Below are 22,987 nucleotides of genomic sequence, written 5' to 3' on the forward strand. Positions count from 1 at the left end.
TTTAGTTGTGTCCGACTCTTTGCGACCCTCTGGACTGTATAGCCCACCAGGCTCCTCCATCCATGGGATTCTCCAGGCGAGAATCGTGACTTTATTTTAGGGGGCTCCAAAATCACTGCAGATGGTGACTGCAGCCATGAAATTAAAAGACATTTACTCCTTGGAAGGAAAGTTATGACCAATCTAGACAGCATATTGAAAAGCAGAGACATTACTTTGCCAACAAAGGTCCATTGAGTCAAGGCTATGGTTTTTCCAGTAGTCATGTATGGATGTGAAAGTTGGACTATACCAGAAAGCTGAGCACCAAAGAATTGATGCTTTTGAACTGTGGTGTTGGAGAAGACTCTTGAGAGTCCCTTGGACTGCAAGGAGATCCAACCAGTCCAAACTAAAGGAGATCAGTCCTGAGTGTTCATAGGAAGGACTGATGTTGAAGCTGAAACTCCAATACTTTGGCCAACCGATGCGAAGAGCTGACTCATTTGAAAAGACCCTGATGCTGGAAAAGATTGAGGGCAGGAGAAGGGAATGACAGAGGATGAGATGGTTGGATGGTATCATTGAATCAATGGACATGAGTTTGGGTAAACTCCGGCAGTTGGTGATGGACAGGGAGGCCTGGCATGCTGCAGTCCATGGGGTCGCAAACAGTCGGACACGACTGAGCGACTGAACTGAACTGAACTGATCCTTATGTGGGTTATATGCATATTTCATTGAATGTGCATAAAGAGAACAAGAAGAATTCTTTTCAAGTAGCCTTCACGGTATTTTAAAGCAAAATTAACTTCAGTAGAGAGATGAACAATAAATACAAAAATAGTTTTATACTTGTCTGGTGACATACCTTTAATATAAATAACACCATTGAGTGCTGTTACTCATTATATGAATATAAATTGAATTTTCACAGCCATTGCAAATGATCTCATTTTAAGAGTCTCTATCAGGTTTTTGAGGCACCAAGTGGACATATCTAATAACCAGATTCATACTACTTCAGTATAATAAGTGAATTGGTTTAATCTAAAAGCATTCATTCAATATATATCCAAAATTTGACCTGCTATAATTTGACAGTATAATCATACAAAGTTGGTGTATACTGCACTCCTTTGAAGATAAATATAAATATTTTCCTTTGAACTTAAATCACAAAATTTCAAACAATAGTAAATATTTAATTAACACATTTAAAAGAGTGTTCTCAGGGCCATTAGTGCCCTTTATCAATGGGGAGGTCTTTACAACACTGTCTGCAAAGAACAATGTAATGGTGCACAGAGATAAATATTCTCCAACAAATACAATTAATGGACTTGATACTATTAGAGTTGGAGGAAATAATTTTCCAAAATATGTCGCTATTGACTTAAATCCACATATACCCAAACAATGAAGCTAAAAATGGTTCCATTATTGCTAACATTACATGTGTCCAGGATCACATGATTTCAGAACCATTCTGACATTTCTACAGACGTAATGCAAAAGAATATCATTTATAATCATGCCAGAGACCATCATGGCACACCTCTGTTACACAAAGTTATATATAAAAAAAACATGATATAGAAAGGAAAAGACAACATAGACTTGAAAATCAATTCTGAAATTCAATAATCCAGAAATATCTTTTTATGATACTATAAGAAAGTATAAGTTTTTTTAATGACAGTTCTGTTGGAAGACAAAAAAATTTGTCATATGGTGGCTGATCTATTTTAATAAAATGACTTCTTAAAATAATAAAGTTAATACTATTGTCAGTATTTCTTGTGTTACACAAAGGAGTAGAGCTTAGAACAATTCATAAATTATAGTCCCAACATCTACTAGTTCCAGTTAGAAACTTTACAGTTTACAACTTCTAAGGTTGACAACATGAGGGAAAAATATCAATAAATATTCCCACGAAGAATATGTTGGGTTTATAAAAAAATAAAATAAAATAAGACCGGAGAGACTATTCACCTAAAATAGAATGCTTTTATACACCAACAAAACCCTTGAGTCAGGTTGTAGAAAAGTTTGCTGGTGTAGAAATGTCTTTAAGACATTGTTCTCTGCTGCTATCTCCATCTTTAGCGTAGGTCAGGCATTCAACAAGAATGTTGAATAATGAATGAAGCTTGCTCCAGCAAAGATAAACCAACTCTTAGTCTAAAGGAAGCATTTACAGTAATAGTGCACCTGGGTTGCCATCTCTTCAGGTATTATACAAAGAGGAAACTGGCATAGGTTTGTTCCTTAAAATTTGCTCACTCTCAATGGTGTTGAAATGTTCCAAGGGCAAATCACTGGGAAAAATACATGTAACAAAAGGGTCAAGAGTATTTCTTCTTGATTGTATGATTTGCATTCTGTTGTGTCTCCCCTATTTTATACTGATTTTAATTTACTTTGCTCTTAATTTATTTCACACAACTAATCTATTTAATTACAGTTCTGAAGGATGTTTCCTTTTAATGATTTTCTTTGCATATTTTACTTCTTTCAATTATAGTTACCTGAGGAGTCATACTAGAACAAGGACGACTATAGCCCTTGGTTGAGATCATGTTTAATTTCAACAGGGGAGGAAATGTGCAGAGTTCCTTCTTGTTTTTAACTTGATAGTATTTTGAGAGCAAAAGAAATCTTAGCCAAGACAAGCAATGAAAATTTTATATAATTTAAGAGCACAATGCTTTCTCTACAGAATTACTATGGTTTGCAGCAAATTCCACATCAAATATGAAAGATAAAAGTAGAGCCATCTATTATTATGTACTAATATACCTACACTGCTTCCAAATAGAATATATATTAATTCAGACATCTGACATTGCTTGACATCAACACAGCATGACCTAGCTTCTGAGTTCCTTGCTTCTGTTTCTTTTAACCAAAATAATAATATATTTTCTATATTTTCTCAGATGTTAATAACAGGGAATTTGAGAGCAAAAGATGCCCTTACTTCCAAGTGGTTAATTAGCTTACACAGATGAATAGTGGGCCCAGTTACTGTTTTGCAATACTTTAATCCTAATGCTTAAAAGCTAAACATATTTTCGACAGTTGTTGTTTCTATATTACCTACAAGTTTTGTACATATTTAAGAACAGCATTTTCAGATATTAACCAACTCAAGGAAATAGACAATAGGATTATATATGATACAAAGATAACATCTTTCAAAACCATGATTTCATTTGCTTCATTTAGAAATTCTCTCAGTGCAGGTAAAACATATCTGTCATGCCTATGTATATTTTAAGTGTCCCATAAAAATATATCATTTGAAAATGCCTTCCAAAACTCAACTGTTGGAAAAATTTTAGATATATACCTTACTGTGTATAGTAAGATAGGTAATTTCTAGTGCAATTGAGACTGAAATGTTTATAAGTATAGAAAAGAGTTAAGAGTCCTTAATACAGAAAATCTTACTTCATTTTTAAATTAACTTATTTTTTACTGAAGGATAATTGAGTCACAGAATTTTGCTGTTTTCTGTCAAACCTCAACATGAATCCACCATAGGTATACATATATACCCTCTCTTTTGAAACTCCATTCACATCTCCCTCCCCATCCCACCCCTCTAGGTTGATACAGAGCCCCTGTTTGAGTTTCCTGAGAATTTAAACAGACATAGAGAATAGACTTATGGACATGGGGAGAGGGAAAGAGAGGGTGAGATATATGGAAAGAGTGACATAGATAGCCAATCCGAATTTGCTGTAAACCTTACTGCTTGACATAGTATAATGTGCAAAACATGACCAAGCTTAAAGATACTTCTATTTCCAAGATCAGAGTGTAATTTGTAGGGAAGCTGGGAAGGGAATCTGAGCAATGGCGCAACCATATATTGCAACATTCAATAGTAACGTGAACTCTAAATAACAAAGTACTACCACCGTTTTCACTAAAATCTGGATATGCAAATCACTATTCTCATCTGGGTTATCCTATGTAATTCTTTTTTTTTTTTTTTTCAGAAGCTTCATGTCACTCAGTGTTTTAGCAGAAATAGCATGCTTGGCTCCAAGCTAGTCAGTCATAGAACTGAGACAAGCTGATGCTCAATATGACAAACATTTGCATCTGTAAATTATTTAGAGCTTTGTTGATCAGACATGAGCTCCTGAGAAAGGACTGACATTTGATGAGCGAACTGGTGACAAGACAAAAAGTGTTTTCTGCAGTTTAGCTTTTGCCATTTGGAATATGATGAAATAAACTTGTGCCCAAGATTTATAAAATCAGAAAACATGCCTGTGGACTAGTTTTTAAATAACCATAAGGATATGTTGTCTGATAAGTTCTAATGCAAAGCTTATTTCTATTCACAAAGTCTCTTTAAATGCTTTTACCTGATTTGCCAGCAAAAACAAGACCAGGAGCTGACTGTGGCTCAGATCTAAACACTTTATTGCCATATTCAGGCTTAAATTGAATAAAGTAGGGAAAACCACTAGACCATTCAGGTATGACCTAAATCAAATCCCTTGCGATTATACAGTGGAAGTGAGAAATAGATTTAAGGGACTAGATCTGATAGACAGAGTGCTTGATGAACTATGGATGCAGGTTCATGACAATGTATAGGAGACAGGAATCAAGACCATCCCCAAGGAAAAAAAATACAAAAAAGCAAAATGGTTGTCTCAGGAGGCCTTACAAAGAGCTGTGAAAAGAAGAGAAGCAAAAAGCAAAGGAGAAAAGGAAAGATATACCAGTTTGAAGAATAGCAAGAAGAGAGAGATAAGAAAGCCTTCCTCAGTGATCAGTGCAAAGAAATAGAATAAAACAATGGGAAAGACTAGAGATCTCTTCAAAAAAGTTAGAAATACCAAGGGAACATTTCATGTAAAGATGGGCTCAATAAAGGACAGAAATTGTATGGACCTGACAGAAGCAGAAGATATTAAGAAGAGGTAGCAAGAATACACAGAAGAACTGTACAAAAAAGAGCTTCACGACCAAAATAATCATGATGGTGTGATCACTCACCTAGAGCCAGACATCCTAGAATGTGAAGTCAAGTGGGCCTTAGAAAGCATCACTACGAACAAAGCTAGTGGAGGTGATGGAATTCTAGTTGAGCTATTTCAGATCCTAAAAGATGAAGCTGTGAAAGTGCCGCCCTCTATATGCCAGCAAATTTGGAAAACTGAGCAGTGGCCACAGGACTGGAAAAGGTCAGTTTTCATTCCAATCCCAAAGAAAGGCAATGCCAAAGAATGCTCAAACTACCTCACAGATGCACTCATCTCACACACTAGCAAAGTAATACTCAAAATTCTCCAAGCCAGGCTTCAGCAATACATGAACCATGAAATTTCAGATGTTCAAGCTAGTTTTAGAACAGGCAGAGGAACCAGAGATCAAATTACCAACATCTGTTGGATCATGGAAAAAGCAAGAGAGTTCCAGAAAACATCGATTTCTGCTTTATTGACTATGTGAAAGCCTTTACTGTGCAGATCACAACAAACTGTGGAAAATTCTTTAAGAGACAGGAATACCAGACTACCTGATATGCGCCCTGAGAAATCTGTATACAAGTCAGGAAGCAACAGTTAGAACTAGAAATAGGACAACAGACTGGATCCAAATAGGAAAGAGAGTATGTCAAGGCTTTTTTTTGTCACCTGCTTATTTAACTTGTATGTAAAGCACCTCATGAGAAACGCTGGGCTGGATGAAGCACAAACTGGAATCAAGATTGCCGGAAGAAATATCAATAACCTCACATATGCAGATGACACCACCCTTATGGCAGAAATTGAAGAACTAAAGAGCCTCTTGATGAAAGTGAAAGAGGAGAACAAAAGTGTTGACTTAAAGCTTAACATTCAGAAAACTAAGGTCATGTCATTCGGTCCCATTGCTTCATGGCATATAGAGGGGGATACAGTAGAAAAAGTGGCAGACTAATTTTTTTCGGCTCCAAAATCACTGCAGATGGTGATTGCAGCCATGAAATTAAAAGACACTTACTCCTGGGAAGGAAGCTTATGACCAACCTAAACAGCATATTGAAAAGCAGAGACATTACTTTCCCAACAAATGTCCGTCTAGTAAAGGCTATGGTTTTTCCGGTAGTCATGTTTGGATGTGAGAGTTCGACTATAAAGAAAGCTGAGCATCAAAGAATTGATGCTTTTGAACTGTGGTGTTGGAGAAGACTCTTTAGAGTCTCTTGGACTGCAAGGAGATCCAACCAGTCCATCCTAAAGAAGACCAATCCTGGGTGTTCATTGGAAGGACTGATGTTGAAGCTGAAACTCAATACTTTGGCCACCTCATGCGAAGAGTTGACTCATTTGAAAATACCTTGATTCTGGGTAAGATTGAGGGCAGGAGGAGAAGGGGATGACAGAGGATGATATATTTAGATGGCATCACTGACTCAATAGACATGACTTAGATTAAACTCCACAGTTGGTGATGGACTGGGAGGCCTGGCGTGCTGCAGTCCACAGGGTCGCAAAGAATCGGACATGACTGAGCCACCAGACTGAGCTGAACTGATGTGCCAGCATAGACCTTTTAGTTGGTTTATAATTCCTCAGATATTTTGTATGTTAAAACACTGAACTGTTATTATATAAATAATCTACTATAAAGCGCAATGAATAACACTACATTGAAATGATTAAAATATACTTTTTGTGCATAACTGAAGTGAGTTAAGTTGTTTAACTTTAGAGAGAAATGTCAAGATAGCACTATTATTCTGGCTAGAAAATGTTAGCAGAAAGAATAAGGAATAGAGATAGACTGAAAAAAAAAAAAAACCCTCCTATTTCTCTGCCATTTTGTTGTGTCTTAAGTGGCGGAGAGAGTGCTATAGCCAACATAAGAATGAGTTTCATGGAAATGGGCTTCCATTGTGGTTCAGCTGGTAAAGAATCAGCCTGCAATGTGGGAGACCTGGGTTCAATCCTTGGGTTGGGAAGTTCCCCTGGAGAAGGAAAAGGCTACCCACTCCAGTTTTCTGGCCTGGAGAATTCCATGGATTGTATAGTTCATGGGGTCGCAAAGAGTTGGACATGACTAAATGATGTTCCTTTCATGGCAATATGTGAGATTATTAACAGATCAATGACCTCTTTGACCTAGTTGACAATAATATTTTAAATGACCATCCTGATAAAAGATTTCTTGACTGTGGAAAAGTTAATGTAATTTATTTAAGCAAAAAAGTGAAAAGTAGGAGTGTTAGTTACTCAGTCATGTCTGATTCTTTGTAACTCCATAGACTGTACCCTTCCAGGTTCCTCTGTCCATGGAATTCTCCAGCAAGGATACTGGAGTGGGTTGCCATTTCCTTCTCCAGGGGATCTTCCTGACCCAGGGATCAAACCTGGGTCTCCTGCATTGCAGGCAGATTCTTTACCATGTGAGCCACCAAGGAAGCCTCTAGAAAGAGTGTGGCATAGGCAAAAAGTCACTCAGTTCAAATAAAGAGTCCTGTTTTCTGTTTTTACTACAGCCATCTGCTGAATGATCAATCTTCCCGATATTCTCACTCAGTCCAATTTTACAGTGTTTACTCTGGCAGGAGGATATGCAAGCTTTCTTTTGCCTATATTTCTCTGAATACTTTAATTTTCATTTCCCATAGACCACAGATTAAATATGGAAATAGGTCTTAATTTTGCCTTTGGATTATCATAAATGTGGACCAAATATTTTCATTAGATAGAGAAGGCCCAGCATAAGTGGAAATGCAAACAGTCAAAATCTGTATGTATAATAAGCTACATGACTTAAATAGATCTTTATTATCTTTTGCTATAAATCTCATAAAAACAAAAAGGTTTTCAGTCATAGAAATGTAGTGAGTTAAAAGGTAACCATGAGAGTTCTTCTTCTACCATGGACAAATAACTGCTAAAGGAACAACTATGATGCAAATAATAGCTATAAAGCATGGAAAAAAATATTTAGAAACAAATTCCCCAAAGCCACAACAGCTACTTGAATGCAACAGAGGGTGAATAAATACAGGCAGAATTGAAGACAGGCTGAGACTGATGATAATAGAGCTTGAGAATTTCACATTTTTATTACATTTAGCCAGATGTTCCACCCGCTCCCCAAAGTCTGCACCATGTGGGTTGGCTAAAACTTTGATGGAAAACACAAAGTCACACTGTCTCGCAAATTAAAGGATAGTGTTCAAGCCACTATGGCCACTAGGTGAAGATGCAAATTCTTGAAAAGAGGATGCCAGAAAAAGAAAGCTCCAATTAGGGCGATAGCTAAACATCTGATCAGTCTTTGTACCAGATAAGCACAGGGGATACTCCAAGCAGACAACTCAATCAAAGAATGTAGTTTGGTTTATAGAAGATAAATGCTGCTTTAAAAATTACTCTTTAGCTGAGCCTAACTTAATTCACTCTTGTTCACCCTTGAGTATATTGTCACCCTGCTTATTTAACATATATGCAGAGTACCTAATGAGAAATGCTGGACAGTAAGAAGCACAAGCTGGAATCAAGATTGCTGGGAGAAATATCAATAACCTCAGATATGCAGATGACACCACCCTTATGGCAGAAAGTGAAGAAGAACTAAAGAGCCTCTTGAAAGTGAAAAGGAGAGTGAAAAGTTGGCTTCAAACTTAATATTCAAAAAACTAAGATCACGGCATCTGGTCTCATTACTTCATGGCAAATAGATGGGTAAACAGTTGAAAGTGACAGACTTTATTTTGGGAGGCTCCAAAATCACTGCAGATGGTGATTGTAGCCATGAAATTAAAAGATGCTAGGTCCTTGGAAGAAAAGTTATGACCAACCTAGACAGCTTATTGAAAACCAGAGACATTTCTTTGCCAACAAAGGTCCATCTAGTCTAAGCTATGGTTTTTCCAGTAGTCATGTATGGATGTGAGAGTTGGACTATAAAGAAAGCTGAGCATTGAAGAATTGATACTTTTGAACTCTGGTGTTGGAGAAGACACATGAGAGTCTCTTGGACAGCAAGAAGATTCAACCAGTCAATCCTAAAGAAAATCAATCCTGAATATTCATGGAATGACTGATGGTGATGCTGAAGCTCCAATTCTTGGCCACCTGATGTGAAGAACTGATTCATTGGAAAAGACCTTGATGCTTAGAAAGATTGAAGGTGGGAGGAGAAGGGGACAACAGAGGATGAGATGGTTGGATGGCATCACCGACTCAGCGGACATGAGTTTGAGTGGACTGTGGGAGTTGGTGATGGACAGGGAGGCCTGGCGTGCTGTAGTCCATGGGGTCGCAAAGAGCTGGACATGACTGAGTGACTGAACTGAACTGAGCTTAATTCATGCTTCCTACAACACAGAATTCAAAATGTCCAAGATTAAATCCAAAGTTACATACCACAAAAAGAAGAAAATATAACCTATTTCTTAAGAGAAAAATAAACAAAAAATAATGCAATAGAGACCAATGCCAGATTTAAAAAATATTAGATTTATAGAGAAAACATTTTAAATACAAATTAAAACTGCTCAAGAAGGATGAACTGATATATTAGAAGAGAGATGGAGAGATGGAAAGATATGCAATATACAGGTATGGCAAAAATGTTAACTGTAGAATTAAGAACATGTACTTGTCAAAATCTTTCACATTTCTATGTCTTTAATTTTTTTCATAACATAAAGATGAAAATGAATAAATGCTTTATAAAAACAAAAAATACTATAAGGCTGAAGAGAAATGATATTTAAGTATTACTTAAAGTGTATTTTACAAAATTTGCCATATACATATAAATGTCTCTGCTCAATCGGCCTAGTCAATTCTATGAGATAATGCTGAGGAGGAAATATAGTTAAAATAACTAAACTTACACTTATATGTGAAAACTAAGTAGAAGAAAAAGAACAGCTTAGTGGCACAGCGAATGTGAATAAGCTTTGATGGTTAAAAAATTATTTTTACACAGCAGTTAGTCTTTTCCCTACTGACAATATTCAAGTCAGTTTTTTCTGAGCTTACATTTCTGCAATATAAGACATAGTTAATTTTACATATCTCCTAGGATTATTGTCAGAGAAGGCAATGGCACCCCACTCCAGTACTCTTGCCTGGAAAATCCCATGGGCAGAGGAGCCTGGTAGGCTGCAGTCCATGGGGTCGCTAACGGTCGGACACGACTGAGCGATTTCACTTTCACTTTTGACTTTCCTGCATTGGAGAAGGAAATGGCAACCCACTCCAGTGTTCTTGCCTGGAGAATCCCAGGGACGGGGGAGCCTGGTGGGCTGCCATCTATGGGGTCGCAGAATCGTATACGACTGAAGTGACTTAGCAGTAGCGGTAGGATTATTGTACAAACAAATGAGAGAATCTATTTTGGAAATATAGCAACTTAGAAGTAAGCACACAAGATATCATTATGGAAAAAATGATACATGATCTATTTCAAGGTGTCTCAAAGCCCAGTAACCTATGTATATTCCTGTATCATTCCCTTTGATTAGTTATTGCTGCTGCTACTGCTAAGTCACTTCAGTTGTGTCTGACTCTGTGTGACCCGAGACTGCAGCCCACCAGGCTCCCCCGTCTCTGGGGTTCTCCAGGCAAGAACACTGGAGTGGGTTGCCATTTCCTTCTCCAATGCATGAAAGTGAAAAGTGAAAGTGAAGTCACTCAATCGTGTCCAACTGTTCGGGACCCCATGGACTGCAGCCTACCAGGCTCCCCCGTCCATGGGATTTCCCAGGCAAGAGTACTGGAGTGGGGTGCCATTGCCTTCTCCTATTAGTAATGCTTAATTCCTAGTTGCTATGAAGATAAAATTAAATAAAGCCTCTGAGTACAGTTCATACATTTTATAGTGTTAGAATAATGTTATTAACTAATATAACTATTATTGTCTTATTTTATTCTGATTAAGTATTTTGATCACTATTTAACAGAACATAATAAAAATACATATATATCACATATTTTAGAGGCTTCCCAGGTAGCGATAGTGGTAAAGACCCTACATGCCAATGCAAGTAGACTTAATAGATGAGGGTTTGATACCTGGGTTGGGAAGATTCCCAGGAAGAGTGCATGGCAACCCACTCTAGTATTCTTGCCTGGAGAATTCTATGGACAGAGAAGCCTGGCAGGCTGCAGTCCATAGGGTTGCACAGAGTTGGACATGACAGAAACGACTTAGCATACATGCACACAAACATTTTATAATTATGTACATATCAGTTTAGTTCAGTTCAGTCACTCAGTCATGTCCAACTCCTTGCTACCTCATGAATCACAGCACGCCAGGCCTCCCTGTCCATCACCAACTCCTGGAGTTACACAAACTCATGTCCATTAAGTGGGTGATGCCATCCAGCCATCTCATCCTCTATCATCCCCTTCTCCTCCTGCCCCCAATCCCTCCCAGCATCAGGGTCTTTTCTGGTGAGTCAACTCTCCACAGGAGGTGGCCAAAGTATTGGAATTTCAGCTTCAACATCAGTCCTTCCAATGAACACCCAGGACTGGTCCCCTTTAGGATGATTAGGATGGACTGGTTGGATTTCCTTGCAGTCCAAGGGATTCTCAAGAGTCCTCCAACACTACAGTTCAAAAGCATCATTTCTTCAGTGCTCAGCTTTATTTATACTCCAACTCTCACATCCACACATGACTACTAGAAAAACCATAGCCTTGACTAGATGGACCTTTGTTGGCAAAGTAACATCTCTGCTTTTTAATATGCTATCTAGGTTGGTCATAACTTTCCTTCCAAGGAGTATAAGTGTCTTTTAATTTCATGGCTACAATCACTAATTGCAGTGATTTTGGAGCCCCCCAAAATAAAGTCTGACTCTGTTTCCGCTATTTCCCCATCTATCTGCCATGAAGTGATGGGACCAGATGCCATGATCTTCGTTTTCTGAATGTTGAGCTTTAAGCCAACTTATTCACTCTTTTCTTTCACTTTCATCAAGAGGCTTTTTAGTTCCTCTTCACTTTCTGCCATAAGGGTGGTGTCATCTGCATATCTGAGGTTATTAATATTTCTCCCAGCAATTGTGATTCCAGCTTATGCTTCCTCCAGCCCAGTGTTTCTTATGATGTGTATAAGTTAAATAAGCAGGGTGACAATATACAGCCTTGACGTATCCCTTTTCCTATTTGGAACCAGTCTGTCCCATGTCCATTTCTAACTGTTGCTTCCTGACCTGCATACAGGTTTCTCAAGAGGCAGGTCAGGTGGTCTGGTATTCCCATCTCTTTCAGAATTTTCCACAGTTTATTGTGATCCACACAGTCAAAGGCTTTGCCATAGTCAATAAAGAAGACATAGATATTTTCTGGAACTCTCTTGCTTTTCCATGATCCAGCGGATGTTGGCAATTTGATCTCCGGTTCCTCTGCCTTTACTAAAACCAGCTTGAACATCTGGAAGTTCACAGTTCACATATTGCTGAAGCCTGGCTTGGAGAATTTTGAGCATTAGTTTACTAGCATGTGAGATAAGTGCAATTATGTGGTAGTTTGAGCATTGTTTGCCATTGCCTTTTTTGGGGATTGAAATGAAAACTTATATGTGTATAATTATATAAGCTTATATAAAATTTAAGTAATACCCTATTAAATAAAGGTCAATTTTATCTATTTCTGTAAATATGGCCAGATAAAAATACACATTCTTTATGAGTTATCACATTTATATAACAAGATTTTCTTCTAAAATTTCCTTTTAATGTTATAATAAACCTTGTTTTGAATTCTCTGTGCCATACTACATTTGGACAATGTAGCAACTAAAACTAATTTACAAGAAAAAAATCATTTATAAATATATGAAGAACATAGGTAATAAGTTTTAACAATTAAAAACTTAATTTGCAATAGTGAAAATAATCTTATTTCTAAAACTCCTATCTTCTTATATCATATATTTTATTATACACCATTCATATATATATATATATCTATATATATATACACACACATACATAATAATTTATGGTAAGCAGCTTCAAATAATTACAAGTTTATATAACCTTAGTATTCTTGCCTGAAGAATTTCATGGACAGAAGAACCTGGCATTGGAGAAGGCAATGGCACCCCACTCCAGTACTCTTGCCTGGAAAATCCCATGGACGGAGGAGCCTGGTAGGCTGTGGTCCATGGGGTTGCTAAGAGTCGGACACGACTGAGACTTCACTTTGAATTTTCACTTTCATGCATTGGAGAAGGAAATGGAAACCCACTCCAGTATTCTTGCCTGGAGAATCCCAGGGATGGGGGAGCCTGGTGGGCTGCCATCTATGGGGTCACACAGAGTCAGACACGACTGAAGTGACTTAGCAGCAGCAGCAGTAGCAGCAGTATTCTTGCCTGAAGAATTTCATGGACAGATGAGCCTGGCAGGCTACCATCCATGCAGTTGCAAAGAGTCTGACATGACTGAGTGACTTTCAAAATAAGCTATGACAATAACCATAGTAACCCGCCCAACCATTGGTTGTTGTATCTGGAAATTGATCCTGACTGGTCCATTCAACCAGGTCTCTGAAGGGTTCAGCAACAGACAGTACAGGACTATAAAATAAAACCTATTTGTGAAATCAATGACAACGCTTTCAAGAACAAACGGGACTACTGACTTGAGAGGCTCCCAAGACTGACAGATCATTAAAATCAACTAGACAAAACTTTAAAAATACAGCTTCCTAAAAAACAAAGATCTAATAAAGTGGGGCTTCTTCCAGGAAGCCTCCCCAGATATTCCATAAGTCCTGACACTCCACCTGCTATAATCACGATGGTATGATCACTCATCTAGAGCCAGACATCCTGGAATGTGAAGTCAAGTGGGCCTTAGAAAGCCTCACTAGAAACAAAGCTAGTGGAGGTGATGGCATTCCAGTTGAGCTATTTCAAATCCTGAAAGATGATGCTGTCAAAGTGCTGCACTCAATATGCTAGCAAATTTGGAAAACTCAGCAGTGGCCACAGGACTAGAAAAGGTCAGTTTTCATTCCAATCCCCAAAAAGGGTAATGCCAAAGAATGCTCAAACTACTGCACAATTGCACTCATCTCACACACTAGTAAAGTAATGCTCAAAATTCTCCAAGCTAGGCTTTAGCAATATGTGAACCGTGAACTTCCAGATGTTCAAGCTGGTTTTAAAAAAGGCAGAGGAACCAGAGATCAAAGTGCCAACATCCACTGGATCATGGAAAAGCAAGAGAGTTCCAGAAAAACATCTATTTCTGCTTTATTGACTGTGCCAAACATTTGACTGTGTGGATCACAATAAACTGTGGAAAATTCTGAAAGAGATGGGAATACCAGACTACCTGACCTGCCTCTTGAGAAAGCTGTGTGCAGGTCAGGAAGCAACAGTTAGAACTGGACATGGAACAACAGACTGAATCCAAATAGGAAAAGGAGTACGTCAAGGCTGTATATTGTCACCCTGCTTATTTAACTTATATGCAGAGTACATCATGAGAAACGCTGGACTGGAAGACACACAAGCTGGAATCAAGATTGCCAGGAGAAATATCAATAACCTCAGATATGCAGATGACACCACCTTTATGGCAGAAAGTGAAGAGGAACTAAAAAGCCTCTTGATGAAAGTGAAAGAGGAGAGTGAAAAAGTTGGCTTAAAGCTCAACATTCAGAAAACGAAGATCATGGCTTCTGGTCCCATCACTTCATGGGAAATAGATGGGGAAACAGTGGAAACAGTGTCAGACTTTATCTTTTTGGGCTCCAAAATCACTGCAGATGGTGACTGCAACCATGAAATTAAAAGACGCTTTCTCCTTGGAAGAAAAGTTATGACCAATCTAGATAGCATATTCAAAAGTAGAGACATTACTTTGCCAACTAAGGTCCGTCTAGTCAAGGCTATGGTTTTTCCTGTGGTCATGTATGGATGTGAGAGTTGAACTGTGAAGAAGGCTGAGCGCTGAAGAATTGATGCTTTTGAACTGTAGTGTTGGAGAAGACTCTTGAGAGGCCCTTGGACTGCAAGGAGATCCAACCAGTCCATTCTAAAGCAGATCAGCCCTTGGATTTCTTTGGAAGGAATGATGCTAAAGCTGAAACTCCAGTACTTTGGCCACCTGATGCGAAGAGCTGACTCGTTGGAAAAGAGTCTGATGCTGGGAGGGATTGGGGTCAGGAGGAGGAGGCGACGACCGAGGATGAGATGGCTGGATGGCATCACTGACTCGATGGATGTGAATCTGAGTGAACTCCGGGAGATGGTGATGGACAGGGAGGCCTGGCGTGCTGCGATTCATGGGGTCGCAAAGAGTCGGGCATGACTGAGAGACTGAACTGAACTGATTTAATTATCCATTTTTGGCAGCTTTCCATTGATTCATATGATCATTCATACATGGAAAATACAGAGTACTATATTTATGTTATACACACCTGCTAACTCCCATGTTATTAAAACAGAATCTCAGTCACAGAGAATAATATAGAAACTAATTTTCAGAACTGGACAGCTCTGAGTCTCAAAGTGTAGATCTCAATAATAAGAGGGAGAAGAAGGCTGATTTTTTCAAAAGAAGGATATAATGGTACTTTCATTTGAATAAGTGTTGATAAATAATAACTGCTATTCAAAAGCATATTGTCTGTTATTGAGCATCTGTTATATTCCTGGCATTTTCTTTCATTGTATCAAGTGGGATTTCCCGATTTTTAAGGAACTGCTTGTAAAAGAATTCAATAGTGTGTGGTAGGAGTATGATAGAGAATGAGGAGATAAGCACTAGTAACATTTGGGCACAACCTATAGATGATTATACAGAAAATTCTAGAACATCAGTTACACTTTAGGGTTTGTCCTTCCTTGGGGCAAGAGAGTTGGACTTTCATTTTCCTATACTCAGTCCCAGTGGAAAGTAGGAGAGAGAATGTTAAATCCCAGACACCTTCCAGCTCTTTTGTGCACGTGAACAAATAGCTTCAATAGGCCAAGGGCAGTTACATGTGCAGATTTCTAAAGCACACAGAAACGGAGACAGTTGGGCAGTACTGAAATGAAGTGCCCAAGAGGAGCACTGTCTAATACATCGGTTTAACAAAAGTTTAATGAAGGCATGCACCCTGGCAGGTTTATCACTGTTAGGAACTGGAGACAGAGCAATGAACAATGGACAAAAATCACTATCCATATGGAACTTACATTCTAAAGGGTTACATGATTTGCAATGAATCAAACTCAGAAATCAAGACTTAAATAAAAGGCAAGTGAGTAACATAGGAAACACTGCATGCAAATCAAGAATAAGGGAAAACCTATATCACTATATGTAATTGAGTTCACAACTGTTAGAAGGGGTTCTTGCATTCCATGGGTCCTCCTGAAAATCTCTATGAAGTTCATTCAAAATAATCTGTTAAGAGGATGAGCAATGAGGAAGACATTTTTTCAAGAGTTCCCATGGCCTGTTGACCATAAGTTTACTCCCCACAGCATTAACTCCCCACACTACCAAAATGTGCGTGTTTACACCAAGAAATTTCTTGTAGCATCCACACTGTGGCCACCACTATGTGTGGTCTCTGATTATGACATCAGTAAAGAACAAGAAACTAAGTAAAGCAAAGGACCAATTTGAGATACTCTCAGAGTATATATGTATGGAAGAAGAGCTATGACAAACCTAGGCAGCATATTAAAAAGCAGAGGCATTACTTTACCAAAAAAGGGTCTGTATAGTCAAAGCTATGATTTTTCCAGTAGTCATGTATGGATATTAGAGTTGGACCAGAAAGAAGGCTGAACACTGAAGAATCGATGCTTTCAAACTATGCTGTTGGAGAAGTCTTTTGAGAGTCCCTTGGACTGCAAGGAGATCAAACCAATCAATCCTAAAGGAAAACTTGAATATTCATTGGAAGGACTGATGCTGTAACTGAAGCTCCAATACTTTGGCCACCTGATGTGAAGAGCCTACTCATTTGAAAAGACCCTGATCCTGGGAAAGATAGAGAACAGCAGGAGGAAAGGACAAGAGAAGACAGGATGGTTGGATGGCATCACTGACTCAATGCACATGAGTCTAGCCAGCTTCAGGAGATAGTGATGAACCGGGAAGCCTGGAGTGCTGCAGTCTAATCGGGTCACAAACAGACACGATCGAGCAACTGAACAATAACAGATATGTATAGACTGGATTCACAACATCCATGGCTGGAAGTGAACAAATGAAGACAATTAGATATGAAGTTGTACATGAGAGTTATATAATACAGATCACTTCCTGCGCTACACTGTTCCACTTGTTTCTTCCCTGAAATCCAATCCAACACAGAGTGACTATACAACTGATGGTCTACTAAAATCTCTGCAAAGTCTTAAGGCAAGAAGGCTATAAAAATAAGCTACAGTCAACAATGTAACCACTGATCCATAGGTCATTTTTAATCTGATTAAATATATCTTTCAGCATTATTCTAGATTTGTCTCATCTGCAGTTACATTTGGCTGCTCTGAGACCCAAATTCCCAAAAGGGATGAGCTCTTCATTTCATTGCCCTTGTCAGCCTACAGCTGCTGTAATATACATTCAAATTTATAACTAACCCCAAAAGCCTCAAGAAAGTTTGATGAGAAATCATATTTCAGGCTATTCCTCTTCCATTGTTTAAGAGCAATGCTAGCTTCTCATTTTATTTGGAGTCAATTACTTTTGACAGTTCAGTTATTTTTTTCTTTACTTGCTGGTCTGCTGGAAGGAAAAGACCAAAATAAATTGGAAATAATCTTAATTTTCTAGGAACAAATAGCATTCCCTAAGCAGAAGCACTCTATCCATCACAAGGAATCGGGATGTTTACTGTAACAGAATCTAAAGAAGTGAAGACAGAAAGTATAGATTCTGAAAGTGTATCACTGGGGTACTTCCATCTCTCTTGGTTCCTGGACTGATATATTCTAGCACTGGAGACAAAACATGATGTATCAATGACCATTTTAGCATATTTACCACATTCTGAATATCAGCTTCCAACTTCAATAGATGTGAATCCCTTTAAGGCATGTTAGCTAAGTATTCCATGTTATTTAAACAAGCTGCATGTTATATTAAACCAGCCACTTGCAATTGATGAAATATGTATTAACACCTATATATCCCAGGGTCATAAACCCACTGCTTGACAGTTTGCTTTTGTTGTTGTTTTAAAATTGGTATCTGATTGGAAGGCAGTGTTGTGTAGGATATATGCATAAAAGAGTAGGCATTTGGTAAACTCTCAGTTGGTCAGAATGGAGGATGCATTGTGGGAAAGGAAGACAAACCCAGATCTGGACTAGTAGTCAAATTTGCATTGCTGCCTCTTCTAGGGTTAATACTGTCTGCTTCAGTTGAAGTCTTAGAAAAAAATCTCTAGGAAGGGGAAATTTCTCTCTTCTGAGAATGAGCAGAGATCTTTTATCAACACATGGAAAGTTGAGGGAAATTTAGTGGTCTGAGTTCCACAAAACCATTCATCAAACTGTCTGATCTCAAAATCTTACTCTTCCAATCAAGGTCTTAACTAAGAAGAAATAGAAAGAAAAAATGACACTTTCAAGGCTGTGGATTTATCTCTTTTGCAATTTTGCCTTTCTTATACATAGATCCTAACTTGATTTTCAACAGATTCTGTCTTGAGACTAGAGGAGATGAACCTTTCCTTAAACTTACATAGTAACCTTCTACATTTCCATTGATGCTTATGAGATTTAGCCCATGATGTTATGTTTTCAAAGATCCCAATGCCAGTATCTCCATAATCTATTAATATTTAATATTTATTGCCTCTATATATCCCAAGAATCACAGTTTAAAATGTAACATAATGCCTTACTTTCTATTTTTCTTTCATCCCAGTCCATCAATGAATGAATGACATAATGGGCTTCCTAGGTAGTGCTAGTAAATAATCCACCAGCCAATGCAGGAGAAACAGGTTTGATCACTGGGTTAGGAAGATATCCTGGAGGAGGAAATGGCAACCCACTCCAGCATTCCTGCCTGAAAAATTTCATGGACAGAGAAGCCTGGTGGGCTACAGTCTATGGGGTCACAGTTATAATCACAATGTAACATAATGCCTTACTTTCTATTTTTCTTCTTCCCAATCCATCAAAGGTGAGAATACTAAGAATTGAAAAGTCAGTGTACATTCTAGGGTTTTTCAACACTTCACTTGACCCCAGGAAGTTTCTTATTGCCATACATCTGATTAGTGATTCACCTCAACCTCTATTCTCCCCTTCTCTTCCTGCCCTCAGTCTTTCCCAGCATCAAGGTCTTTTCCAATAAGTCAGCTCTTTGCACCAGGTGGCCAAAGTATTGGAGCTTCAGCTTCAGCATCAGTCCTTTCAATGAATATTCAAGGTTGATTTCCTTTAAGACTGACTGGTTTACTCTCCTTGAAGTCCAAGGACTCTCAAGAGTCTTCTCCAGTACCTTTATTTGAAAGCATCAATTGTTTGGCACTCAGCCTTCTTTGGGCTTCCCTGGTGGCTCAGATGGTAAAGAGTCTGCCTGCAGTGCAGGAGACCCGAGTTCAATCCCTGGGTCAGGAAGAGCCCCTGGAGAAGGAAATGGCAACCCACTCCAGTATTCTTGCCTGGAAAATCCCATGGATGGAGGAACCTGGCAGGCTACAGTCCATGAAGTCACATACAGTTGGACACAACTAAGTGCCTTCACTTTTCACTTTCAGCCTTCCTTATGATCCAACTCTCACATCCATACATGACTACTGGAAAAACAATAGCTCTGACTATATGGACCTTTGTCAGCAAAATGATGTCTCTGCTGTTTAATATGCTGTCTAGGTTTGTCATAGCTTTCCTTCAAAGGAGTAATTGTCTTTTAATTTCATGGTTGCAGTTACTGTCTGTAGTGGTTTTGGAGCCTCCTTCTATTTGCCATGAAGTGATGGGACTGGATGACATCATTTCAGTTGCTTTTTTTTTAAGGTTGAGTTTCAAGCCAGCTTTCTCACTCTTTTTTCACCTTCATCAAGAGATTCTTTAGGGCTTTGAGGTATGTTTTAAGGAGTTTGGCCCTGAGGCAGAAGAGCCTTTGAAGGATTTTTCAAGGAGATTGTCATGTCTCGACTTTTTAAAATTGTAATAGCCTTACCAGCTGTCTAGAGAGCAGACTATATAAGGGGAAAGAGCTAAAGCATGAAAATACACTGAGGCTATCACAGCAATTTAGTGAGATAAGATAAGCTCTTGATCCAAAATGGTAGTGGTGGAGAGAGTAAGAAGTTATCAATAATGAATAGATTTGGAAGGTAGACACAGAATCATTTGTTGAGAGATTTTATGTGGGATCTTAGATCACAGACTTGAACAATTCAAAGGACTGAAATGGGAAAGAAGTTGTATTACATTTATTGTTTTTAATTTACTGCCTGCACAGCTGATATTATCATCATCGTGTAGCTGAGGAAACAGGTTGAAGAGAAGTTAAGTGTAATATCCAAGGGAACCAATTGAAGAACTGATATTTGAAAATATGTCTACTGGTCTCCAAGTCAGATGTTTTGCTGTCTTATATCACACTTCCTTTTCAAAGAGCATTTCTGGAAATGTGACAGAAATGACTATTCTGAGACATATACCGTTGAATTAGAGCACTTCATATATATATATATTATTTTTTTCTGTTAAACCACAGGATTTTGTAAGAAATGAAATTTCAAAGTATAGATTAAGTGACCTCAATCTTAGCTGTAGTAGGAAAACTTTATAATTACTTTGAAGTTACAAAAATTGAAGCATGAAACCCTAAGAACTGTGAATGAAATCACCATCTTCACCATCCAAATTATCCAAAACAATGAGCATCTCCATGGCTACTGGAATCCTAGAGAAGCTGTGTGGTTGTCAAGTCCTTAATGCTCATAATCATACTGTTCTATCAACATAAGAAAATGCCTCATGCTTCATACTTTAACCAATAGATGTCATCTATCCTTTAGTGAAAAATAACACCTTAATGAGCAATCATCTTGAAGGAAAGGAGATGTATTCTGGGAATACCAGCTATTTAATTTGTTGGTTTGGCAGGAGGGTAGGAAAGAAGTAATTCTATTTTTGGAAAATAAAATGTCTAAAGGCTATACTTTTATTCACGAAATTCATCTAGGCATAGTGCTCCCACTAATCTCCCAAGGAACTCTAACCTTTGATCAGTATCCCTAAGGATGAAGAATTACAGAAAAAACTGTCTAGCTCCACCACACTGAAAATCTATAGAAATGAAAAATGGTAAATGCCTTTACTCAGGGTTTATAATTTTCGATTATTTTAAGAATTCCACAGAGTGAATGGCTGGTAGGAAAAGACTGTAAATATGAAAAGAAATAATTACTAATATCAAATGTCTTGAAATAACATCACTAACATTGAATCCTTGAGGAGTTGAAAGAGCACTTTGATTACTGCATTCTAAGTAGAACATTTGTATCTCAATTATTAGTAATTGATTTAGAGATTTGACTCCACTGAGACATTATAACTGAGCAAATGTCTCCATCTACTAAAATTAATTCTGTGGTGTTAAGTATTTGTTAAGATAAAAACTTAATTCCAATGCATGCTGAAAGTTCTAATTTTTGGTAGAATTCTGAGTCTAAATTTATAACATTATCACTCAGACTCACCTATAATTGTGACAAAGGAAAATATTTATATTAAAATAGGACTAAATATATAGGCTACTGTAATTGGGCAAAATTTGGAAACTTTCAAGTCTATGAATTTAATATACATTTCTTATATATTATACATAAAGAATTTATCACTCAACATAAAGCTATCAAATTTCAAAATATTTTATAATAATGAGAATAAAAGTATTTAATAACTATTTTTCATCAACAAAATGTGCATAATGTATTAACAAAGTACTCTTTGAATATACATATAACAAACAGAAACATCTTTAAATATCTGAGGGTTTTAAGTAATTACACAACTTATTAAAACTTCAGGATTAAATCAGCACATGTCATTAAGGAGGTGTAGATAAAATGCTAAAAGGTTTCAGGGAAGATTCTACTCCCAGCTATGATAAGGACAGGAACCAATCTGAAGCTAATGATTTGGTATATAGTGACTAGATATGAATTAAGTTATTAAGTAAAATATAAAGTAAAATCTTGGCAATACAAAATTCTTCATTAATAATGGACTCACATGAGACATGGAGGAGAAAGCATTGTTAATCCACTATACATTTCCTTTCCTTCCTAAAATGAGTCCAAATAACATGAGATAGCTTTCACTTTATGATTCAATATCTTCATTATAGTTAGTTATTCTTGTACTCTCCAGTCGAGTTTATATAATGGTTCAGCTGGGAATGGTATGGTACATGGGGTTAAAAGTGTAGTAACTATAATGGAAACTGGAACTTGATTTCTTATGGAAAGATATCAATCTTTTCTTAAATCTTTCTTAAGATTTTCTTAAATCTTTTCTTAAATTTCTTTTTAAAATTTTTTCTTGGTAAATTTTTCTTCACAATGTTGCTTGCAAGGATAAATACTTGCACGAATTCCTAAATTTCACAGCACAGTTTTGTGTGTGTGTGTGTGCGCGCATGTGTGTGTGTGTATTAGGTAGGTTTAGGTAGAGAATCAAAGGCCAAAGCTGTCTCTCCTCAAATGACTTTCTCCAATATTCCTTAACTCTATAGCATCATTTAAAAACAACATCTGATTTATACACCAATACGCAGAAAACAAATTCCTTCTTAAGAGCCTGAACTTATCATTTTAGATCATTTGAAACATACCTGACTTTGTTATGAAGAAGTGGTAATACCATTTAGAGAATCTGTGGTAATTTTTTTTTTTTTTTTTTTAGAATCTGTGGTAAAATTTCTTAAGGAAAACTTGATCCAACATCTATATATGTCATCATCCGAGGAAAACATTTTCTTTTATGTCTGACACTAGGTAATATTCATTCCTTGGTT

This window comes from Budorcas taxicolor, chromosome 3, assembly GCF_023091745.1.
Source record: "Budorcas taxicolor isolate Tak-1 chromosome 3, Takin1.1, whole genome shotgun sequence".
Classification (NCBI taxonomy): Eukaryota; Metazoa; Chordata; class Mammalia; order Artiodactyla; family Bovidae; genus Budorcas; species Budorcas taxicolor.